This window comes from Anas platyrhynchos, chromosome 1 (genome assembly GCF_047663525.1).
Source record: "Anas platyrhynchos isolate ZD024472 breed Pekin duck chromosome 1, IASCAAS_PekinDuck_T2T, whole genome shotgun sequence".
NCBI lineage: Eukaryota > Metazoa > Chordata > Aves > Anseriformes > Anatidae > Anas > Anas platyrhynchos.
This window is the reverse complement of record NC_092587.1, coordinates 23650049-23662645: the sequence shown is the minus strand read 5'-3', so window position 1 is coordinate 23662645 and position 12597 is coordinate 23650049.

The following is a 12597-nucleotide window of genomic DNA, read 5'->3' as shown; positions in this document are numbered from 1 at the left end:
GCTTTGATGGGATTATGGTTTAAGGTTATGCGTTTATTTATTTCATTTTTATTATAAAGTCTGCTGTTTACTTTTAAAGAAGGTAATTTTGAAGATATTTTCATTGCAATTGGAGCAATGGAGTGAACTTGGTGGCTGTCCTTACTGCTTATGGAATTCATATCACATTTTCATATGCCTGGAAAACCTGAGTTCTCAGTTTTATTCTCTTGGAATAAAATTATTTTGCCCCTGAGGTATAAACTGCAATATTCATCGTGGATTTTCCAGCTGCTTTGGGTTCATACTGCAGAGCACCATTACGAAAAGTGTGAACCTGAATGATGCCCTGTGGGCAATGTGCATTGCAAGCCTTTGCAATGTTCTTGTTCCACAGCTCCCCTGCCTGTTGAAGGGATTGGTGAGTGCACTTTGTGTACTCTTAGGCTCATACCTGACTTGACTGCTTTGTGTTGCAGCCCAGGCTCCATGAAAATGTGGTGTGCAAGAGAGGTCGGCTGCTGCTCACCAGGATGGAGTGGGGTCTCCCAGGCAACTGAAGCCAGTTGGGGATGCTGGCTGTGAGTTTAGTGGCACTGAGAAATGGGAGCGCATGCCTTAGCAACAGATTCAGTTGGCCATGATGAGTATGTACCTCTAACAAAGGCCATGCCTTTGAAAAGTCTCCAAAGGCATTTCGTCTACTTGCTAACACTGTCCTGTTCCCCTTGCCCTCAGAGTCAGGCTGCTGGTCTTTACATGGGAGAGAATATACTGAGGGACCAAGCAATTCACTGATGCCTACGTGATCTTGTGTCTTGAGGGTTAGATAAAGCTGAGTATCATCTGCACAGTAGTAGCAAGAACATCCATGGTGTTGGTTCTTCTGTAGCTTACCTGCATGTGCTGATTTAGATTCCCAATAAGCATTATTTTCAACAGCATCAATAGGCCTTATTAGAGACAGGACACAGGTCATAGGTAAATGCAGAAGATAGATTAAATAGCAAGGTGCTCACAGGGCTGGGTGTAAAAATCTTTAATATAGATTTGCTGTTGCTAGTAATATCATGTAGGAAGTAAATAAGGGTGATTTGAAGCATATATAGTATAGACACCATCAGGACTGGTTGCATGATAATATAGATGCTTTAGAAAGAAGGACAGCATGAAAGTCTTTTTTTAAAAGAGATATATATTTTTATCCACTATTTTGCATACCTGTATTGATTCTTTTCTGAAAACTGTGCCATTCTCTCCCATCTCTCTTTCCTATATCTAATTATTCTCATCATCCACCCCTGAACTGCGATTGGGAGACTAGAGCCAGATGCATCATTCTGTCAATTCAGAGAATTGCATTATTATACTTTCAGTATTACTATCCCTCCCACTCCTTTCAAATTCTAGCAATTTGTTTGCTTCTTAACTGCTCTCATAGAAAGATCAGAAATTTGTATTGCGCTGTCCACAACAGTTCCAAGTCCATTTTCTGAATGGTTACAGTTAATTTAGAAGCAAGAAGTGTGGCCGAATGGTTCAAATTGTTCCTTCCGCTGCTCATTAACCTCGTATTTCTCATCTCTTTAAAAAGCTTAATCCTTTTACCATTAATTAGATTGCATGAACATAAGAATAGAGAAAATGTACATAGTTGTATTATTTTAAGAAAGAAGGCATTGAAAACAATTTAAAATGGATCCCCTACCAAATCAGAATGAAATCCTACTACTTACTATGCGAAAGCCAATTACTTTTGTTCACCAGCCTTTAGAAAGTCTTTGATTACCAAAAAAAAAAAAAAAAAAGTGTGTGTGTGAGAATTTTCAGGTTAATTTCAAGAAACTATTTGTATAGTCCTTCTAATATAATGGGAAAGGTTAATAAAGAATGACACATTCAATATGTAATGCCTAATTATAAATATTCCTAAAGTAATATATGTAATAGGGGTAATATTCCCCGTCTCTGTTTCTCTGAGGTCAACCTGCTTTCAAATTTCTGTTGCTTTTTCCTGATTAACATTCCCAGTTCTGATCCCCCTCACCATTAAAATTCCTGCCCAAGGCAACTTATTCTCTCACCCTAAAATTCACATCAGCATGACCAAAAGGGTACTCCAAAATTCAGCTCTGTCTCCAGGCTCCATAGTCACATTATTCCTAAATTACTATCTTTCCTCTTATTATATAAAACTGAAACTTCACTTTGAAGCCCGACATGGATTTTGTCCCCAGAGAGCACAGTCCTCCCTTTTGCCTTTACTGCTCTGGATACTCTTCCAAATCGCTGAAGCTGCACAGACAAAAGCAAAGCAGAGCCCGACCCCCAGAAGCATTAGCACTGAGCAATGCAGTTGGAAGGATCACAGTGTGATGCCCAGTTAACAGGTTGCCTTTCCAGGGTGGCCATTTGAAAAGTCATTTGCTTCATCGCAAAGGAAAATTTGATTTAGAAGTTCCTGAGATGCTGCTATTTTGAAAAAATAATTTCACTATGATAAGATGTTGTATAAATAAGTGGTTAGCTGTGTGAACTTTCCATGCTTAATTTTTAACTATTTGATCAATGGACTGAATTCTTTCAGACTGCATCAGGTTTGTTTAACTTCCTAGAAATGAAGAGGCAGACACACCAGTAAAGCATGTGAGGAGCGGCTGAGGTCCCTTGGTTTGTTCAGCCCAGAGCAGAGCAGGCTGAGGGGAGGCCTCATGGCGGCCTGCAGCTCCCTCATGAGGGGAGCGGAGGGGCAGGCGCTGAGCTCTGCTCTCTGGGGACAGCGACAGGACCCGAGGGAACGGCATGGAGCTGGGACAGGGGAGGGTCGGGCTGGGGGTTAGGGAAAGGTTCTGCACCCAGAGGGTGGTCGGGCACTGGGACAGGCTCCCCAGGGCAGTGGTCATAGCACCGAGCTGCTGGAGTTCGAGAAACTTTTGGACAACACTCTCAGACACAGGTCCTGTGTGGAGCCAGGAGTTAGACTCCTGTGATCCATCCCTATTTGTCCCTTCTAATTCAGGATATTCTATGACCACAGGATTATGATATCATAGGATCATATCATTATTAGCTCAGTAGACTTTTTTAAAATGTAATCATATATATATATATATCTTATGTATATATATATAAGATATATATAAAGAAAATTCTGTGCTGCCAGGCATAACAAGTGGCTTGTCAACATTTCAGAAGTCTTAGATATTTAAAGAAAAAAAAAAAAGAAGAGCTAGCCTAATTTTTAATGTCAGAATGCTAGGAAACAGTGAATATATATATATATATATATATTTAAAAGTCTCTTTGTATTTGTTAATGTAAAAGTCTCTTGATCCATGTGGTATTCTTTACATATCATCTGTCAGATTCTTAGCTGGCAGAAATGCATTTTATAGCAGGTCTGTTGTTTATCACCATAGTAGAAGGAAGGCAATATTTTATTATCATTACCACTCTTCCGATGTATCTCTTGAAATTATGAGCTAAACACTAGCTGTAAGCCATGAAGGGAAGTCTGAAGCCTTCACAGCTGCTGTTCTGAAGTTGGTGAAACATCTCCTGGAGAGCGTGTGACCAGGCACGTCCCTTCGTGTCATTTACTCACTTTTCAACTACTGTGGGTACAACTCTGTAAATAAGAGTTGATCAGAGGAGTGATTGATGTATCACAAATACTTATACAAAGAGCTAGCTGCAAACTCTTGTAAGTCCATTTTTAAGTCCATTACAATCAATTAGATAAATTCTGTCAGATGAATTGCCGACTGTCCCTTGGATTTGTTGTTTAGATAGATTAATAGGCATTGCAAGCTCTGTGGGTCAGCATTGCTAAAACACTCCAAGGGGAAAAAAAAAAAAACAACAAAAAAAAAACAAAAAAAAAAAACAAAAAAAAACACAACTGTGGCAAGTTCTGAAAAGGTGGACATAGAAACATCAACACGCAACTGGTGTTGTAAGTAAATATGTGGTTGCCATTGCAGCAGCTGCAGAATGACATTAGCCCACTGCCTGGGTGTTGCAGGAGTCCTCTGTGGGGTGCTGGGCTGGTTTCTGGGAATTCACACATTTCCCCCAGAACATTTTCAGAAGTCAGGATAGCCTGCGGTGAGGATTAGCTTTTGAGATTAGCCCTCTGAAGCATGTCACTGAACAAGAGGGCTTTGAAGGCCAAGAAGAAGTCAGTGAAGCTCAATTCTGCAGTGAGAACGCTACTGTGGGCATATACTCACTGTCCTGCAGGAAAGGCTCAGATGTCCATATCGTGTGAAGACTGGAGCAATTTGACAATTGAGTGCTTTTGCTTTCAGCGCAAGACACTCAACCCATTATACTCCTGGAAGGATTAGGAGCAAGCCTTCCCTGGGAAACCTCCCAGGCTTTGTTTTCCTAAATCTTTCTGTGCTCACATAAGCATTTCCCCAAGTGAGGATGATAGAGACCGTAAACCTCCCCACAGACCTATTCCTAAAGTAAACAAATAAAGAAGAACAATATTGTCAAACAGGCATCTAGGAATTGGACAGTTGGTACTGGAATTAACTCACAGCCATCTGGCTTTGAAATTGGCTGGCAGCTCAGCTCGAAAAGAAACAAACAATTCTGGGTATTTCCCCCCCACCTTTTATTTTTTATTTGTAGGCATACACAAAAAAATCGATTTATTTTGAATAAACCTGTCTCACACAATATCTGCAAGGAAGTACACAAACAGAGAAGACTAAATTCAGACTAAGATGCCTCCTGTTTCACTTGTGATTTCTTGTAATAGCTATTATTTATGACTTAAACAAACCTGTTCGTAATACATATTAGTGACATTCTCAGGCCTTCACTATCCCCCTTCACCCAGGGAAAATGTATAAAAATCTTTTTGAGACTCTTCTCCTTCAGAGGAAAATGCCTGACTTCTGTGTGAAGCGAGCAGCCATACGGAAGGAATTAGCTAGGCAGTCCTGGACAACATAGCCCTAATCCTGCTCATCCCAAAGTCACTGGAGTCTCTTGATCAGTGTTACTCATTACCCAGACACTGCCAGCATGCGTAGTGCCAGCCTGTGTTCTCCTTAATGCCTCCTGAGAGAAGGAAGCAGCGTGCTATTTCCTTGAACATGTCCGCGCCGTGGTGTGAGCGGGTGGTGGTTGGCCTGGGCTGCAGATGCCCATCAGGCTGGCTCCCAAGTGGTCTTTCAGCACTGTCTTCTGTCAAATAAGAGCTTTTTAATCTCCTTTTTCTGGGGAAAAGGGGAAATTCCTGAGGAGCGGAGATGGAGAGCTGCTGCTCTCCATATTGGTAACCAAGAGAGTGTGTGGGAATGGCTCAAAGCAGTGCCAGGGGAGGCTCAGGCTGGATACTGGGAAAAATTTCTTCACCTTGAGGGTGGTCAAGCACTGGAACAGTCTTCTTAGGGAGATGGTTGATGCCCCATGCCTGTTCAAGATCCATTTGAACAATTCCCTCAATAATATGTTTTAAATTTTGGTCAGCCCTGTGGTCAGGCAGTTGGATTTGATGATCTTTGTAGGTCTCTTCCAACAGAACTATTCTATTCCTTTCCATCCTATTTTCCTCTGTCTGCTTGGTGTGAGGGATTAATGTTTGATAAATCCTCAAACTTAGAACTTTTTATGCACATTTTCAGGCCAAATACTAACCTTCACCCAATGCTCTACAGACATCAGGCCTTATTCCGACATTAAAGAAGGCAAAATGTTTTTTTTGACTTCACTGGCTGAAGGTTGGGTTCCTTGCTTCAGTTAGAAGTTCTTCAGATGGACTGGGGAAATGATAATGCCTTCAGTGCAGCGTGTGGTAATTTCTCTTTGTTTGTGTGTGGCGTTTTTTCAGTGACACTGCTTATTTTTTTCATTCAACCTGCACATCACTTAGATTGCTTGAAGCCATTAGACTTGATGATTTCTTTGCAAAATGAAGTGGAAAAACAGATTCAGTCAAGGCCAGCATCTGAAGGAACCCATTGTTTGCAGTGGTTCAATTTAATTTGAAACATATCACATCAGTTTCTATTGTTAAGTTTAGTATTTCAGCACTATGGAACCTGATGAGATTAAATTGCATTTTCACTGCAAAATCAGATTTAGCTGTTTGAGTGATGAACTGGTGAGGGATTGTATTTCATTATGCATATTGCAAAGAAAAGAGCATGCCTTGCCACATAACAGTAGTGTACACACAGGTAGGGTTTTTTTGTTTGTTTGTTTGTTTGTTTCAGTCCTTTTAGTTTAATGTATGTTTAGGTGTGAATGGTTTTTGCATCAAAAAATGCCAATATCTCTAAGTTTTAAGCTCCCTAACTTTGGATACTGTTATAGTTGCCAGTGAACTTGAATTTACAAAGTGATTACTATGCTCCTTTAAAGTGTTATGTCGTTCTTCTCATAACCTTGGATTTTCCAACACTCTGTAGCTGAACATTGTTGTTTGTTTAAGTGCAGTGTGATTAGGTGTCCTTGAAAACATAATCTGTGATGGCTTGAGTGTGCAGCAGAATGCCAGGAGCTGAAGTATGCAGGAACATCCTCTACACCGATCAGGTGTATTTACGCACACTACAGCCAGTATATCATGTCGTGCCATGATTTGGGAAAATATTCCTGTGAAAGACAACACAGATACATGCAGTCAAAACACACAAGCCTTACAGAGGTGTGTAAGTTTAAGTCTTAGCATTAACACATCTTTAAGCATGGATATTTTCCTGAATTGTAGCCTTGGATTTATTACCACTGAAGTCCAGCAGTTGAAACACTGTCAGACAGGTGGATTTGGGAGGTGATTAATCCCTTGAATAATTTGAGACTGCCCATTAATTGGGTTTACAAAATCTTTGAAGCATTAGGTTTCTGTAAAACAGTGGAATGCTCAGAGTTTCTAGCAGAGGCATGCTTTCAGTTATGAAGTAGTAACGTATTTGTTTACACACAATTAAAAATCAACATTTTATACATTTGAATGCAGAAGACACTTTTCTATAGGTAAAACTTCTGAGAGGTTGATAAGCTGTTTGCTCTACACAGGAAACCAGAATTTTAATTATTTTACTTTTCATGTAGTTACACAAGCCACAAAATCTATTCAAATATCGCCAACATGCTTCTTCTGTGATATTACTGCCTTTTCATTCTAAGAAATTAAAGAAGTGCAGTGCAGCCTCTAAGAATTCAGTCTCTGATCTGATAGGTAAAAATTAAGCATGGAAAGCTCTTGCTGCGTACAATTGACGATTGATCAAACTAGCAATTCCTTTTTCTGTTCCTGCTTGAAATTTGTGGGAGGATTTCTTTTTTTTCTTTTTTTTTTTTTTTTCTTCCCTAATGTTTTAAGTGCCAAAAACATGTTTAAAGATTGAAGCTGAGGATTAGAAAGTTTCCTCGGAGAATGAAATCAGTTGCTACAGATCTAGGGTCATTTGACTTAGACTATTAGCAAGTTTGTAAAATACAGTGCTGTTAAGCAGACTGAGAAAACATACAGCTGTAAAGCCTGTTTGAGAGCACCATGAAGTCTAACAACTATGTACACCCTCAAGCCAGCTAGTTTTCTTTGACTGATTCCTCCTTTCTTTCCCGTAGCTGCAGCTCTGAGTCTCTTTGCTCCCATAACTCACACCTTGCACAGGTCTTTATGTCCATTGCAACGTACCACGGGCAGAAGGAGAAATTAATGGACCACTTTGGTTTAACCACATCAGCATCATTTTGCATGGCTCGTGTCACCACAGAAACAGAAAAGTACTAGCAGAACAAGATGCTTGTTGTAACCTGCTTTCTGCACAGTCCAGTCCTATGCTAAAGTATCTGCTTGATCAACCCCTAAGTCCTGTACCTGCAGCTGCCATTCCCATCATCACCAGAGCTTACAGGCAGTTGTGTTCCATATCATTGCCACCCAAAATGGACAATGGCAATATGCCCCTCTCTCAAATATCTTAGCCAGGATGTTGTGTGAAATAATAATTTGTCACTGTATTTCCTAGGAGGTACTATGTACTGTTTTATTTCAGGAAACCAAGGGCTTCTCAAGCCTTGTTTTTTCACAGCAGGAACAGCTTTACTGGCTGCCTCTGATTCCAGAGATAAAACAATTTACATCTCCGGTGGTTTCTATGTTTGTCACACTATTTGCACACAGCTCTCCTTCACTTTGTGCACTATGGCTCTTAGTTAGCCAAGCAGTCAGGAGAGGACTTTTACACAGGATTTCTGGAAGAAAAAAAAAAAAAGAAAAAAAAGAAAAAAAAAAACAGATATGGTTATTATTAAGCAATTACAGGCCTGGATGTCTCAGCCAATTATCATGATCACAACCCTGTTCTGCCTATTGTATGCAACCACCCTACCTCAAGCTGTGATCTTGTCAGAGCCCAAAAACAAAACAGAGCAGGGCTGGTGAGGCAGCAAGATGGATTTCTCTCTGGAAATAAGGCAGACAAATAAAATGAATTGGTAATTTGCAAGGTAGCATCTCATATGCTCATCACTGCCAGCTTACAGAATTTTATCCTGATTCTTGTGGTAATGGCATTTGTCTTGACTCCTGATTTTGCAGGCTAATAAGGAAAAAATAACTTGTAATTTATTTGAGATTGATAAAGGAGATTTGAAAGATACCCCAGCTCTAGGCATAGTATGCAACCCCTTTATACATTACTATTTAAAATACTGTCACATTCTTGATGTCTGACTCATGAGTTTTGAACACCTGGGTAAAAAAAGAAGCACTTTGCTCTTCTGGTGAGACATCGGCCACTGTGCTCACGTCACTGTGCTGCTTGCATTTCTGACTTTCTTAGACTCCTCACCTGTACCAGGTGTGAAACACTGTAACCATCAGAAGGACCTTGGGTAACAACCTCTCCTGTGCTGAGGAAGTCAAAGGCTGTATTTTTCTACAACATCAAGCCAGAATAAGCCTTTGCTACCATAGAAAAGCTATCCCTGCCTCTGTTTCCCGTGCATGCTGCATCTTATTCCCACACTGTTACTTCCCCTGCGCTAATTCAACCTCAGGTGAGCTCTACATCAAAAAACTTATGATGTGAAGGGGACTAACCTCATCCCTTCCCTCCCAATTTAAAATAAAAATATTAGCCAGATACTCGGGTTTTAACATAGTTTAATGGCCCCAGAAAACTTATGGACTTTGCAAACCACTCTCACAATCTTCTTAAACAAGTAAGAAGAATAACCTCTTATCTTTACAGCAAAGATGATGTGAATTGCAATTAAAAAAATGTCAGCAGTAACTGGATATTCCTCTGAACACCCTGGAGTGACCCCATCATCTAACTGGGTCTGACATGTGGGATCAGAGACCGGAAAGCAGGCTGCTCTGCATAAATGTGTGTGCCCCAGCCCCAGCTGGGAGGCAGCGTGAGCCTGGTTTGCCCACGCCGGACCTGATGGGCCTGCTGAGAAGTGCTTTGTTCCCAGGCAAAGTGCTGGAAGCATTCTATCAATTTTGTTGAATTGATTTTTAAAGGTCTTCAAGCCATAATTTCTTTCTCTGTGCTGCAAGGCAATTCATTCTGCGGTTAATTGTGGACATAGCTGAATAGTTTACATTAGGGCTATAGTAATAGTAGGGCAGAGATTTGTTAAAGGATAATGTAGCTACTAGAAATTGAAGGTGCCTCATTGTAAACACTGGAGGCGTAAAAGTCCCCAGGCAAAAGATTTGATGAACCAGACAAATCCTTTGTCACATAACAGTCTGCAGCATTCTTTCATGTAGCAGAAAAAGATACTTTGGAAGTCTGAATAAAGATAAGATAAGAAGTCCTCAGCCACTGGTTTGGCTTTTCCATACCAGATTAAAAGGCTGCAATGCTAGAATGAGTTTTGTGTTTGGCATATGGCAGAATCTCCCCTTGCCAAATGTAAACACATCAGGCTCTCTGTGAAGCTTTGGCATGAAAGGAAAGCCCAGCCTGGGTTGGAGGTGAGGGATTTTTGCATACAGTAAGAAAAGCTTTCCAGGAAAGGTTATATTCTTCCCCTCCCCTTATGCAATCTGAATTGCCTTAGATGTTCTCCAACCCTTGGTCAGTCAAACCCTATAAAGAAAAGAAAGATGTCAAGCACAGACTTGACTTAAATAGCTGCAATGATTTAAGAAGTTACTAACCCATAATAGTCTCTTACAGCCTGTCTTCTGGGGATACTTGCTTCCCAAGCTCTTGTGGTGAACAGATGGGATCACACAAGCATTCTCTTTGGAGCAGCTAAGGAGGTGAGCCGAGTTAATTTGGCTGATACTGCCTGAATTAGATGACAAACAATTCACCTTTCATTTAACCAGAGCTGGAAAACCCATAAGCTCCAGCTGGCACATCCGCACAAGTCTGCAGCTCCAGCTAGCTCTGCAGGGCAGGGCAGCTCCAGGCCTTAAAATGCAGTCCACACGCTCACCCCAGGCCATTAGCAAGCAGAGCTAAACCCTGATCTTGTTAATCAGAGATCATTATCTTGGTTCAAACACTGCACAAAGAAAGGTCATCACTTAACTGATGACATTTTTGTCCTTTGGGTCCATCCTTTGAGTTCTCCATTTTCCTGCATAAAATTACTTCTCATATATATAATTGGGTTTGAACCTCTATCTGAATGACAGAGTATATTGCCTTCCACTTAGACCATCAGTCATATTAAAATTAACTCATCTGAAAAACATTGACACTTACATGAAAAATGTGTTTTTAATAAACTGTCAATGCTGACTGCAGCTTGGTTTTAACTCAGACTCTATAATGAATTAAAGCATTTAGCTAATGAGAGCATATCCAAGACAGCTACCAGAACAGTAAATATGGTGCAGAATTACTTAAACCATTCGAAGCCACACTTTGTTACAAATCATTATTCTGCTTGGATTTTATACCAGCTTGCACCTGCGTGCCCTGACCTGTACTTATTACCTCTCCATACCTACAGCCTACCTGCCTGAGTACATACTTTTTATGCATAATGAAAAAGTTACCTTTAAGTAGCCTCGTGAAAAATAAGGACTTCAAAATTCTGAAGAAAAAGAATAAAACACGTTTCTTTAATCTGAAATGATAGTGAGCCTAGCTTTCCTTTTCCTCCTGTTCATACTGATGAAAGAAACTTCAGCTGGGACTCAGGGCGTTTTACTAGACAAGCGAAAGCATTTCTGTTTGCAGCTGTGCTAAGCAAAACAGTGCCATCTAGTAGCCTGCAAGGAAGGGATTGCTGATGGTGCCTAAATGTGGGCTGGTTTCCCACAAGGTCAGTCTATTTTTGTTGTTATCATTTGTTTTTGTGCAGGACTTCTCTTCAACTGTTGCTTTATCAGCAGTAATGAGGTTGATTCAGATGAACTTTTCAAAGGAAACACAGATGAAAAGCTATTTGCAGTTTTAAATAGGTGATGAAGGTTATCATCAAGCATTATCATGGACCTGCCAGCCTGGTAAGACAAAGCAGAGTTGATTCTATAAGTTTGTATAAAATACCATTTTTTCTTCTTGAACTTATTGGTTAAACTGTATTCTTTTAGTTATCAGAGACCAGTTCCACACAAGTAAGTGTTTTATCCCAATGTACATGTACAAATGAAGGCTCCTCTGCTTAGAAAAAAACTTAAGACTAAGGCTGTTCTCTTCCTGTGCCATGTAACTGCGTTTCAGTTTCATTTGCTTACTCTACCTTGTAGATTTTGCTCCTCTATCTCGTAGATTTATTTAAGGCAGTGTTAAATTTGATGAATATTTTAATGGACATTTCCACCATATGTTTTATAGAGTACTACGTGATCAAAACTGGTAACTCTAAAAGCTCAAAGTAGAGGTATCTGTGAAAGAGAGCAAAAGCTGGAATCACTCATGTTGACGGATCCTGAGTGCAGATAATATTTTTTAATTTTACAAGGTGCAATACATCATAACAAGACCTTAACTGTAATTTTTGGTGAGGAAGGGTTCCTGTGGTTAGGTGACAACACTTCATTTTTCTTCAGTTAAATATTTACTTGGTAGGAAATAAATGGGTCTTGCATAGCAAAAAGAACATATGTAGACCAGAATTAAGTTATGCAGATTAAACCAAAACCTACAATGCACAAACTGATTCCTGCTATCCTTTGATCTGATTTAAATTCAGAGAGTCTGCTGTGACCATTACATTCAGCAACAAAGGAATTAGGACACAAATGTTTAAACATTTATTATCATTTGCATCACTATGGTGCCCAGGAGCGCTACAGAGCCCAAACAACCCCAACAAGCAGAGCACCTTAAAGTCGGAGATCCATCAGGAGCAAGGGTTGAGGGTCACAACCCAAAGTTGCTTCCCTGAAAACTTTAGCAAGTATACAGGGAAAGCTGGTGTTATGGGGAAATCAAAGCTATGTGTGAACTCCTGACATTGAATGAGAGATGCAGGTGGAATAGGCAGAGGCTGAGAGGAATTTAAGAGATGTGGTGTGTAGCTGGAGAGCAACAAAAGGAGAGTCCATGGAGAAACAGAGAGGAAACAACGCTGCCAGAGTCACAAGCCTGGAAGGTGCTCTTTGAAGCAGAGTTTTAGTAGATACAATTCATCAATAAGACAAGTAAAAATCAGACAAAAACATGTCAG